This window comes from Dermacentor andersoni, chromosome 8 (genome assembly GCF_023375885.2).
Source record: "Dermacentor andersoni chromosome 8, qqDerAnde1_hic_scaffold, whole genome shotgun sequence".
Lineage (NCBI taxonomy): Eukaryota > Metazoa > Arthropoda > Arachnida > Ixodida > Ixodidae > Dermacentor > Dermacentor andersoni.
In genome coordinates this window covers 146,296,007-146,308,432 of record NC_092821.1, presented here as the reverse complement: position 1 = coordinate 146,308,432, position 12,426 = coordinate 146,296,007, and the positions used below count along the sequence as shown (strand labels likewise).

The following is a 12,426-nucleotide window of genomic DNA, read 5'->3' as shown; positions in this document are numbered from 1 at the left end:
AAGAACAAGTATTTGATCATGGCGATTGGCTATTTTGACAACCTTAGATCTTTAATCTTCAACGCAGCATCTATGCAACAGATGGGCGCTTATCTTTGCACGGCCCAATCAAGCACTCAGCGGCTAATAACCTTGTGGACGCCCACAAAACAAGGACAATCAACGTTACTTGGCATGCGCATCTAGTAACTTATGTGGCGTGCACAAACTCGGGCCGCATGCTGCAGTTGACAGCCAAGTCGTCGGCAACCAAGATGGCTGACTCGGGTGATGACTCAAGCCGGTCTGCACTCCAAGAACGAGTTGTCTCGGCCGCTCTTTCTTATTTGTATAACATGCTTATTACTTGGTATACAAACTACCGTCTGTAGCTAAGTGACGCGCTGTTCACCCTCGCTGATATTGGCCTCGAGCTCCACCACTGGAAAAGCTGGCGCCACCGTCGGCGTGACGTGCTAGGAGGGATCACGTGGACATAGCGGCCGCGTCGGCTGCTTCGGGCGCGCCGAAGCGAGCTGAAAACGAGTTTAAATTCCCTCGTACGCTGCGGTCCTCATTTAGTGGCGAAATTTTCCCGCTTCGAGTGTCTCCTTTACAACGCTTGAAAGCACTACAATAGGTAGTGGCTGCCTTTGAAGGCGCGCAACATGGTAGGCTACTGCTCGGTGCCGCAGGGCCGGACGCATGTAACGGAGGCCGGTGTCAGCCTTATTCACACGTAGCCGCAGGACAAGAAGCTGCGTGAAGCTTGGCTCGCGAAACATAAAACCGGCAAACAGTCATCGGCTACAACTCGGGTATGCAGCAAGCACAGACGCGAGGAAGATTTCTGCAACGGCGCCCGGTCTGCGATGTTCTGAAAACGCGCACTGAGACGCTCGCCCGAGTCCGCTGCCCGACTAATGTCGTGACGGTTTGGTCTATGAACTTGTCGATGCTATAGATACTGGCAAGTTCAGTGGAGTGGAAAGGCAGCGGTAAGAAGCACATTTAAAAAAAAGCATGGCATATGGTCATGTTTGTGTTATGAATAAATGCACTGGATTACAAAAAAGGAGCAGCGGGAAATTGCACGCTGAGAACACCGATAAACATACAGTGCGACGCAACTCGAGAAATAGTATTGAAAGGTCAAAGAATTTAGAAGAAAAAAAAAATATTGAATCGTCGCGACGGCACATCAGGCGTCGAAGTGTCTACAATGAAATTATTTTTGAACAGCTGTGATAGCGCCCACGCAACAATGGTTGCTTGTATACTGTCAAATGCTCATATTCTGCGGCCTAAAGCTCATGGCACGGTGCGAAAACGCGCGCGCGGAGAAAGCGAAACAGTGCGCGGACAAGCATGCAGACGCGCAGTCGGTCGCTGCGAATCTGCGCGATCGCTGCATTGAGGCTTCGTTCTATTACACTCCATTTAGTTATACAAACACTATAAGAACATATTTCACATAGTTTGTTCTCAGCATTTACCTACCTTTCACGCAAGAAGCCGGTTCGGGAGACTCCATCGCGGCGACCGCGCGCAGTGGCGTTCACTGTACGTATTCGGAAAAGAGATAGCGTCTGTAAACGATTGTGTGCTTTCAGTTTGCCCAAGATTATTATTTAGACAGTAAGAAACTTATCTCGTTTCGAAAGTACTTATAGAAATGTCCGGGAGAGCTCGCGCGTGGTGTTTTCAGTGAGCGCTGACAGCAAAACCTATGAGGAGCGCGCCACGTGATCCCTCATACTACGCCAGCGAGGCGCTTCCGATAGATGGCGACTCCGTAACTCCTCGCCGCCAATAGCAGATGGCGTTCGCCTTCGCTGTGTGCTACGGGAGAACACACTGGGACGCTATGCGGCGTATAATTAAGCACTGAACGGTTAACAAATTTTTGGGGGGCTGCTACCGCGAAACAAGGACGGTTTACACGACTTGGCGCGCACACCACGACGGCGGAGTAGGGAGCAGCCGACGCGGCGAGCAAAAAATCGAGCCGCGTTTAAATGAGCCTGGACAGTCGAGTGTCTGGCCGTACTGGACGTCGGCCAGCCATTTTGCGAATGCAAATTGTCTCTCGGACTTGGGCGCCTATTATTGTCCGTCCCACGAGACGCGGCCACCTGTCACGCTGTGCGGCACACCCACGCGACGGATGGTTCTAGAGTTGTCTGTAGTAAACGGTTGGGTGACGTCACCTTCACACACACCAGGTGAGCCAGGTGGACGGAAGGCCCTGTGTGAGCGTGTTTCTTGGAAGACTGTGGCGGTTGAGACGGACTGTGGCTACAGGCTGGCTTAGCCTGGCAGTCGAGGCCGGCAGCTGCTATACCCCCGAGTTCCTCTCGCAGCAGCTGTACGTTTGCACGAGCCCGGTAAAGTCGCGTCGAGTCGGCTTGTCGGGCCGAAAACGGGTCGTTCGAGTTCACGAAAACGCTGTATAGCGGTTCGGGCCGAGCGACTATCGGAGCCAGTTGGGCCAACCTGACTTCGACGGGGTAAGTTGACTCACCCGACCCTCTTGACAAGATGCACGTGAACGCGATCAGGTCGGACTGGGAAAGCTCAACGCCCGTCTCGACCCCCTTCTCGCCGAGATCATGTAAATGAAGCTAGTGTCGCTATAGGGTACGTTACCACTCCTCCATCAAACCGGCATCTCTTAGGAAGGCGGCAAAAAAGACCAGAAGCTTCCTCCAGAACTACACGAGGGACGTACCCTTCTGGAAACACGAGATGTTGCATGCACGTATGTGGTTGCTCTTGTAGGTTCTCAAGAAGTATAGCGTCCCTTTCTCCACGCTAGCGTATGCACGACCACCGAGCGTTTTACGGTCTCCTGTCTTGTCACTTGTGTAGAAGAGAGCGGAGAATCAGTGCGCTGCTCCGTCTTGACCAGCCATGCTGGCATGTAGGCTTCAGGCATGTAGTTGGACCGACATCTTTCATTTCCGTTAAACTCGCCCTCTCCCTTTAAAGAGGAAGAAAGACCTAGTGCTGTCATAGCTTGGTGAGTAACTGGTTTTGCCGCAAGACGGAACTTCTACCAAAGTGGAGTCGGATGGGTGGCAGCAATGGAAAATAAACCTGCTACAAGTAACTACCTAAGAGGAAGAAACGAGATCAGGAAATAAGCAATCTACGATAACTCAAAGGGAAGGTTCTTACTTCTCGAAGCGCGGTCACGATGTCTTAGAACGCGTAGTTAAAAAGCGAGATACACCAACGAAGAAGAAGCATGTGCTTGCTGCAGTATACAACGTTTAGGCAACTTGGTTTAAATTTTTCCATTTTAAATATTCTTTCTCTAGGAGCCTCCTCTCTTAGAGACTACCATATAGATGTTTGCTCAGCCGTGCAGGAATCCATAGTTGTTTCCCGGCGATTCTATTAAATTCTTCAAACATTATTTTTATCCTTTCTCACCTGACACTTTTACCATTTTTTTAATAACGGCATCTCCCTAACACCGTGCGAATCTTGGGCAATCCCTCTCAAAGGGCATGCGCCATCGTGGAAGGATATCCTATCCTATCCTGCGGCATAGCCAAGGAAACAACGGAACGTATTTTATTAGAATGGGATGATGTCTACCCAGCTGTCGGTTTAGACTCATCTGGCCTCCTTAATGTCCTCGGGTTCAGGGATAGCAGGGGGAAAGTAAGCACGTCCGCGATAGGAGATTAGTAAGAAGTGAAGGGAGGTTTGGTAGCAGAAAAGTAGGGAGGCCACAAACGGCGGAGGCGTACAGAAACAAAGTTACCAATAGAGTTTCAGAAGGTTTGACGCTAGGAATTGTGTGTGTGTGTGTGTGTTTCTTCAAAAAGATAGCTAGTACATTAGGCAAAATAAGAACAAGAGCCTTCCATCCATCCATCCATCCATCCATCCATCCATCCATCCATCCATCCGTCCGTCCGTCCGTCCGTCCGTCCGTCCGTCCGTCCGTCCGTCCATCCATCCATCCATCCATCCATCCATCCGTCCGTCCGTCCGTCCGTCCGTCCGTCCGTCCGTCCGTCCGTCCGTCCGTCCGTCCATCCATCCATCCATCCATACATCCATCCATACATCCATACATCCATCCATACATCCATCCATTAAGGCATGTGAAGAAATATAGAGCAGAGCCGGAAGGAGGTGGCTGCTGGGGATTGACCGGGGCAGGCAATCGAACCCACAACCTTGCGCTCAGCAGCAGAAAGCCCCACATCCACTCAAACACAGCGGTGGATTAGCGTTTTTAAATGATAGATACATCCGTCCAACTAGATGCGCCTAAATGTGCACCCGTGTGGAGAAGTACGAGTCTTCTGAGCACTTGATGACGCGTTGTGTGCTGCTGTATTTAAGCCACCACGCTCTTTCTTGCTTCGAATACAAACGCGTCTCCACGATTATGTAGTGAATTGGGGGGAAAAACAGAACAATTTAGATGAGACTACTCTAAGTTGGGCTTGCTGCCAGATTGATCGTACTATACCCGATCTAGAATGGGCCTGCTGCTTTGCTTACGATTTTCTGCGCATCTATACGAACGTTAGAAGAAATACCAGCATTTAAAGATGGTACAAAGGCCATGACAAGCGCAATCACTTCATTTGTCCTGTCGCCTTGCTTTGCGATTGCATCTTCAAAATATCGTGCCAAAAAGACCCAACATGTTATTGAATTTCTTGTTGGACGCTCGTAAGGATCAGCTTGGCTTCGCGCTTTCTTTTCATTGTTATATCATTGTACTCGTTTTGATGTTCTATCTACGATATCGCAATCACTTCCATCGGATACAGTGAGCCGGACATATGTAGCAGGATCGACGTCTTCGCTTTCCATTGCACTCTCCCTGTCAGTTTGAAACGGAACAAGACGAGCTGCTGTAATAAATTCGTGAATAAAATGTTTGTTCACAAAACGGCGCGGTCGACCCAAGTAGAATAAAATCTAGAAGGAAATTGAAAGCCGAGTGGATACGATGGGACGGTAGAGCGGAGATGGGCCTCCTTTTCACGTGAGCGCCCTCCTTTACGAGGGGCCTTCTCTGAAGCTGGACATCTGCCCTTCACGCAAAGCAGGCGCGCGCCGCTTAGTAATCTAGCTAACACGGAACGGCCTGACGTGAATCTTCCATCATCGAAAGGAAGCAGCGAAGAGAGAAAGAACGGCCGACTAAACAAGCCACACACGTGGCCACACCAAAAGCGAAAGCTTTTCCAGCAGGTGGCGCGCCGGGCAACAGGTGCTCGGGGAGGGGGGCATCGGAGCGAGACCGCCGCCTCCAGCGCCACCGCTGGGGGGCGCGGCGAACGCTTGGCCGATTTTTCGCCGACGAGCAGGCGATTACTGCCCCGTCGGACGTGAAACGTGAAAAACACGAACGCAAGACAAGGAGGATGAGTAAGGGAAGGAGGGGGGGGGGGGGAGGTGCGATAAACGCGAAGAGCCGCAGCAGTCCCCTCATGCGTGAGCGCCACCTAGCCGGTGCACAGTGAACCGGAGCCCGCACAGAGATGCGCTCGCGATCACGGGAACATGCGGAGCGGAACACCCGCCTCGCAACCTGTCTCGGCAGGTGCAGGTAATCGCGATGACTGTCTACAGTAGGGGCTGATGCAGGCGGGTGCTCGCGAGACCTGTAAGATGGCATCAGAGGCCTGATTACCCGGCGGGTGCAGGATGAGAGGGGTGAGGGGGGTAGATCGTGATTTGAGCGTGCAGGCGCGAAGACAAGGCGAGAAGTTTGCGTGCGGGTTCTGTCGTGCATTTTGATTCGCAATCAGCTGGAAGGTATATATCACTGATGTCAGCCTGTGTCGGTTGGTCTTTAATGCGGTTTCTTATCTTAAGAAGGGAGCTAAAAGTGTACGTGCTACTGCTATTGATGTTCCTTTATTTGTTTGTTTGCTTTCTTTTGATTCACCTTTGTTTATTTGTTCTCCTTCTTTTGCTTACTTTGATCCTCTCTAATTTGATGTTTTCTTCTTGAATGCAATCTGATTACTATTTTTTCACCAATATGCAATCGGTAGGGGTCGGCCGGTTGTTACCGTTTGTAACTCAATGGGATTGTCTTGTTGAATTTTAGTATGGCGTCACCGACAGTCTCGTGCATTTAACGTTGTGCTGTTTGACGTACGAAGCCTCCTACGCTGGCAAATGTAACTCGCCTACAATGGCGCAGCGTAACCTATCTGCCTAACCCTCGTGGCACCTTTTTACGTCTCAGAAAACTAGACAGTTGCTCTGTGCCTCGCAACACTCTTACATATCTCTGTTGGCCACCCCAACTTCAAAGTACGAGGCAAGCAAAGCTGCGCCTACCTAGCTGATGCTTGTCGCTAATGCAGGTGGCAAACCGATGCCAGTATCCGATCTCGGAGGCAATGGGCAAGGTTTATGCATGGCACGTGCACAAGGAGTTCAGCGAAGCGAACGATAGGAGAGCGCCAACCCTTATTAGACCAAGAATAAAAGAAAAAAAGAAAAACTTTTTCAACGCCGAAAACGACGTCCTGGTTGTCCACGTTAAGGCCGCCCCACATTCAGCGTTTCTACCTGCGTTTTTTGGCGTTGCGTCTCCCGGCGTGGTCGCATGAACGGCGCCAGAGAGGGCGTCCAGCCACACGAGCGGCACGCGGACCAGCGCCAGCGCAGCGTCACACAATGTGACCAGATTTATTTTACCAGAAACCTCCTAAACGATTCTTGTGTTCCTTGTGTTTGGTCTGCCACAATATCGGCCTTGCTTCTACAATGGCTATAAGAAGCTCGTTATCGATGTTCGCCGGTAGCATGATTGAAGCAACCAAACAAACAGCAATGGCGGCGCGAACTGCGAATCTGCGGAAGCCTCTTGCAAGAGTTGCCAGCAGCGCGCGGCCACGCCCTGCCGCGCGCTGATTGGTCGGCGCTGTCGAGCCGCTTCTGACGGCGGCGGCGAGATCTGGTGTCCCTTGAGCACGACGTTTTGGCTTGGCGCCAGCCTCAGCGTCGACGCCGAGCGACGCCGGGTGACAAAACGCCAGAAAACGCCGGGAAAACGCTGAATGTGGGGCGGCCTTTAAAGGGCAATGCCGCGGTGGGGAGCTGCATAATAACGGTGGCAGCTGTTGCGCATGACGTCACCCAGTGGTGAGCTGCATCTCTACGCTCCAGTGACTCGAGACATGCTTAAATCACGCTAGTTCGTTGGGTAGGGTACTTTTTTTGCACTTGCATGCATAGTCTTTGGAGCATAAGCGACCAATGAGCTTTTGAGCCATTGCCGGCAGAAACGAAGTGAACAACCCCAGCAGCGCCGTATGTTGGGCCAATGTTAGGCGCCACTTTCGATCCGTGCTGACCCATTGCGGGCCCAAGGTCGGGTAAATGTTGACACAATGCTAGTAGCGGTGCAATGTCTATTTTTGTTGCATCTACAATAGTGGTCACGCTGACCCAACGACGGCTCATGGTTGATCGTCCATTGGCGCTATATGTTGTCTCCGTATTCACCATTCTTTTGTGTGTTCTTCATTGACAACACTTCCGCCGCTGAGAAGTTTCTTGCTGGTTTGTGAACCGCACTGAAAGGGAGAAAGGCTCAAAGCTGTACAAGTAGTACACTGTTAAGGAACGGAGAGCTTGTAGAATATTAACGGCGCCAATTTGGTTGTCGTTGTTGTTGTTGTTGTTGTTGCCTCAAAACAGTGGCTTATGTGCGTGTTGGTGCCCGCGCGTGCTTTGTTTTCTTCGTCGAGCGCAGGCGCCTCTAGATAAGATAATTGCACGCACTATGTGCAAACTTGTCCGGACACGCCTCCTATCGTACCCCCGTCATTTCCTTCGGTATCTTCGCTCGTTCGCTCGAAGACTGTAGCATCACATAGCCGCGAAAGATAAGCGCTTTCCCGCGGCTTGCTTTAAGTTACGAAACCGAGGTGTCAGTCACGGTCGGGTTTTTCTGCGTACACGCCTTTCTTTTTTGTTTTTGTTTTGTTTCAATATTATTACTGCGAATTCGAGTGTACTCGGCATTTAGTCTCGCTCCTTCGCCCCAAACTTCAATCTCACTCGCACAAAAGGGGGCCAAACCGATCCCCGTAACCCCGTCGGCCGCGACGGGCAATTATTTCCGCGTCCTTAAAAGGTAAACATTGTTGCGACGCCCGTACGCCTGTCAAAAAAGTTACGAAACACTTCATCTCCTCGCGTTTCTCCCTTTCATTCTTTTCTCGACGCTGAATTTCCTAAGACTTTCACAGGTGGTCGCCCCTTGTGCAGGTTACAGTACGGACTAAACAAGAAAGAAAAGAAAGTGATGTTAATATACGCGTTTCCCTTTTCTTTTTCTTGTTTTGTTGTATGTTCGTTCTTGGGTCGAGTAAAAGACCGGTCTAATTAACCGGCCGTCTGCTCGCACGACGATATCGCCCGGTGACGCAACCGGTAATGACGGGTCCGCCTGGGATTATACGCGATTATCCGCGTAACCGATGACCCGAGCTGTGATGAACAGTTTGTTGAGCAAGCGTTTTTTGAGTGACGCGGCTTGTACGTTCGTGTGAGAATCGCCTTCGCTCGTGCCATCGAAGTACACACCTACGTAGTGCCGCCACACCGCATTTGCTACGTTAGCCTTTTTTTTTTTTTTTTCACTTCATCGTCCTTTCGCTTAAGCCTTACCTGATGTCCTTGAACATCGCGTAATCGAGTATTTTCAGAGAATCTAACGAGCTAAACTTAAATCGCTTAGCCTGGTAATGTGTTCTTTCAAACCTATAACCTGACAAAACTCATCCTGGAAGTGCTCTTTCGCTTCTATTGAGATTAAATATTTTCTGGTAGCCGTTTCTCTTGAACGCCTTTTGTCTTAGGGCTCGCCTAATATACTTGAGCCATGCCACACCGTGTGCCTAAATGTCACTAACGAGATGCGGAATGGTAGTTTATACATGCCAAAATTCTGTGAAAGCTCTAACCTCACAAAATTCACTGTGGAAGTTCTACTGTATTTCTATTTACTTTTGTTTGATTTAATTGACTTTCGCTTGAGATTCAGTTGACAATCATGCGTCATTCGTGCGAGGGTATTTGCATTTACTTCACCGAAAAAGGCTAAAATTGAAAGTCATTGGTCACTGACTGGCGAAAATGACGGCCGAACTTCCCTGTATTAATTGAAGTTTTACCTTGGGTGCTCTTATCTTAATACTAAATGGGAGCGGGGAAATTGTTTTTCTCGCAAGCGCTGCACCGAATTTGATGAGATTAGTAAGATCAGCGATACATCCCCGATGAGATTTGTCGCATCAATCTAAAAAGCTAAAATGTAGAGACTGTTGGTAACCTGCATATGTTCAATGTGCACACAAATGTGTACAGTCTCGAGCAAATGTTGGAAGACAAATGGTACCGCGAAAAAAAAAAATTGATGTTTTCGCAGCCAGAGGATGTCGGCTAACGTCGACTGGCACAAACCGATGTCAATGTATTGAAGCAATTGCACGTTGCAGAGCTGTGCTATATCAAGTTTTATTCATTTTTCCGATACTCGTGGTCTCCAAACTTTTGCTCGTGACTGCACATTGTAAAGACGCATAACAATGAGAATTCTATCTGTGCAATCGTAATTGAGCGCTGGATAAGGACGTTCGTCCTTCTCCGTAGATTGTCAATGTCATAACCCAATTTTCTGAACCGTTCCGTTCACAGATGCGAACAGTGACCAGGTTAATCTGTTCTAGAGGCGATGAACATATCACATATATTTTAAATGTAGAAAAATGAGAGGCTTGGCCTTTTAGGACAGGCTGTCCTGAAATGCAAGATTGATGAGAAAAGAAACAAAAAATGTCAACAATGCAATACGTTGAAGTCTTCGTCCACACATAGCAGGGACGACCACAACAAAAGTGAACCACTCCTGCGTTGTGATTACTTTAAAGAAGTGATCATCCGAATAAGTAATCACTTCAGCTGTGTAAACGCATTCCTTCGGCAAGAAGTTAATTGCACCTACTGTGGTTCTATCTAATGACAGAGTACCATGTCCCACGTAAAAAAATGGTATACGTCTATTCGTACGTAAAAGTCAACATGGCCACTTAAATTTACTCCAAACACCACACCTGTTTTAAATTTTATACGCCTTTCTTGTTGATATATATACTGTCGTTCAATTCGCTGAACGCATGAAGTGCCCTGTTGCGCCATACGTTTACTTTCTTTGCTGCTCTTCCTTCTATTTTTACTCTCCGCCTCGGCAAAAGGAGTGGTCAAGAGCCGAAACGACGTGGTCTGCAACGTCATCGCCTTCCAACGATTGTCATAATCCTAATTACGATCATTATCATCGCCCTGTCTCTTTCTAGAACGGGAAGTCGTTGGCCAGTCTCGAGTGAACTTTTTCTTCCGCTATAACCCTAACGCAGCCCCTTGCTCGTTTGAACTCTGACGATGACCCTTTCAAGAAGAGCGGACATAGGCCTAACTCATCTGCATCGTCAGCCTGGCGTCATCTGCATCCTTGCTATGACCTTCTCGCCTCCGTCACAATGAACTTGAAAGTTCTTTTTCGGCGGTCGACCAAGCGGGTGGAATGAGCGGCCGACAAGAAAGGGAACAATCTGAAGGCGAACAAATGAGGGAAGGATGAATAAGCGGCGAGCCTAAGGCGAGTCTTTGTGCGCAAAACAAAGCCAAGCCAAGTTCCCGTCTAATTGCGGTAGCAGACGACGACGCAGCGACCTCCAACAATGGCGGCGCGTGATCCCCGTGTTTAACGGCCAGCTGCCGTGGCTGCGGCTTTGCTCTGCTTTGCAGGCTCTGTTTATTATACGGAGCTGCTGCCGGCGCATCACTTCTTCCGGCGTCTGCAGAGACAATGGCCTTTGCACTTTGAACTTGAAAAGCGAAGGAGAAACAGCGCCACTTCAAGTGACGCCATCGGTTAATTGTTATGCCGCTTAGAGAGCAACAAACGATGCCCCATGTTGGTTCCGGAAAACTGCAGAGACGATAGAAAGATAAAGTTTGAGAAAAAAGAAAAGCATATGCAGAAAGTGATCACATCTTTTCGTCTGCTCACGCACACGGGAGTCGTCTGCGTCTCGGTTCGAAGCAGAAACGCACCTGCTGTTCTGGAGCAAGACATTACCTAAGCCTCTAGTATACGCCGCCGCGGCAAGCCAATTCCCATTGTTGGAAACAAAATTGGAATATATTTCCAAAAGTGTCACGCATGAATAGACTCAACTAGTTGAACAAGAAGAACGAGCGAGGCCATTTTAAAGCTAACAAGCCCACGACGCCACTGGACCATGGGTAGGTGCCGCCGGTGCCATACGATCGTGCCGGAAGCGTGCCATACATGTTGTCAGGAACGTGTCGCAGTCGTCTAGCGTATAGTACGTTGTCGTCTGTTCATGCGCCACACCGGATAATGCTAGAAATGCGTGCAGACGGCGTGCGTGTACTGTGCGTTGCATTCTCTTGAGGCTCGAAACAAACGATGTTTGACGCTATGCATCTTTTTTTTTTGTTGTTGTTGCCTCCACTTGTAAGAAAGAACCGCAGTAGTAGCACTCCAATCACTTCACTTATCTCACTGTATAGTTGCCCGGCAAGACGTCCGCGAAACCGGAAGTCCATTGTTGCCATTTATCGAGCCAATCTTCGATTCTTTTCAGTCGTATATTGCTTCGAAGCCGCCATGCGACCAACGGAAGATTCATTTTCTTTTTTTTTTCCCCGTTGACGCCAGCGGTAGTGGCACGAGGAACGTGACTGCGCACTCACGACTTGTTCTATCAACTTCCTTTGAGCGCCTTCTGTTCTCCGTTGTTATTGTGCTTCTCTGCTCCGCACCAAACAGACGACAATGGCACGCGTGTGCGCCGAGGGGCGGGGCTTAAATGAGAGGTTCGGTCACTCTGGACTTCAGAACGGAGGGAAGTGGTCATTTCTTTTTTACGAAACCTATCGTGAGTATGCCCGTCTGCAAGTTAGCGGGATCCGGCGACCGGATCGGCCGGGGATTTGAAGACGACGCCTCCAAAATGCCGTCTGCTCGGTGTTTGACGTGATACCAGCTCGTCTTCTGTTCAACCGGGAGCCGCGGAGAATTACAGTGGTGGCGTCTGTTGAAGAGACGGGATTTATATTATGTGAGTGATACTTTTGTTTGTTATTGTGTTATCTGCTTGCATACTTCAATGGATTCTGCCTGCTGGGTTTATTCAATCAACTCGCATTGTTCCTTCTCGTGGACCCTAATGGAGCGTATTTGCTCAGCGTATGGTATGGTTCTAAGAGAGAGAAAGAAAAGAAATTAATATGTATGTCATTTCCTTTCATTACAAAGTTATGTTTGACTTCAAAAAAAAAAAAAAAATATGATTGCCTTCGACCACAGATGGGAAACCGTCGTACACTTCTCAAGATATGCTCACATATTAC

At 49.2% G+C, this 12,426-nt stretch overlaps 1 protein-coding gene across 3 annotated transcripts in view; it reads left to right on the top strand.

The window, feature by feature from the left end:
* Positions 1-12,426, top strand: part of mwh (multiple wing hairs) — a 254,309-nt gene that overhangs the window by 139,288 nt on the left and 102,595 nt on the right. The window contains exon 1 of one of the 3 annotated variants that reach the window (XM_055069499.2): positions 11,270-12,134. The exons of the other annotated variants lie outside the window; for them this stretch is intronic. The gene's annotated coding sequence lies outside the window, so the exon portion shown is untranslated. Of the gene's footprint in view, positions 1-11,269; positions 12,135-12,426 lie in introns of those variants that run through there. 3 annotated transcript variants of the gene reach the window in all.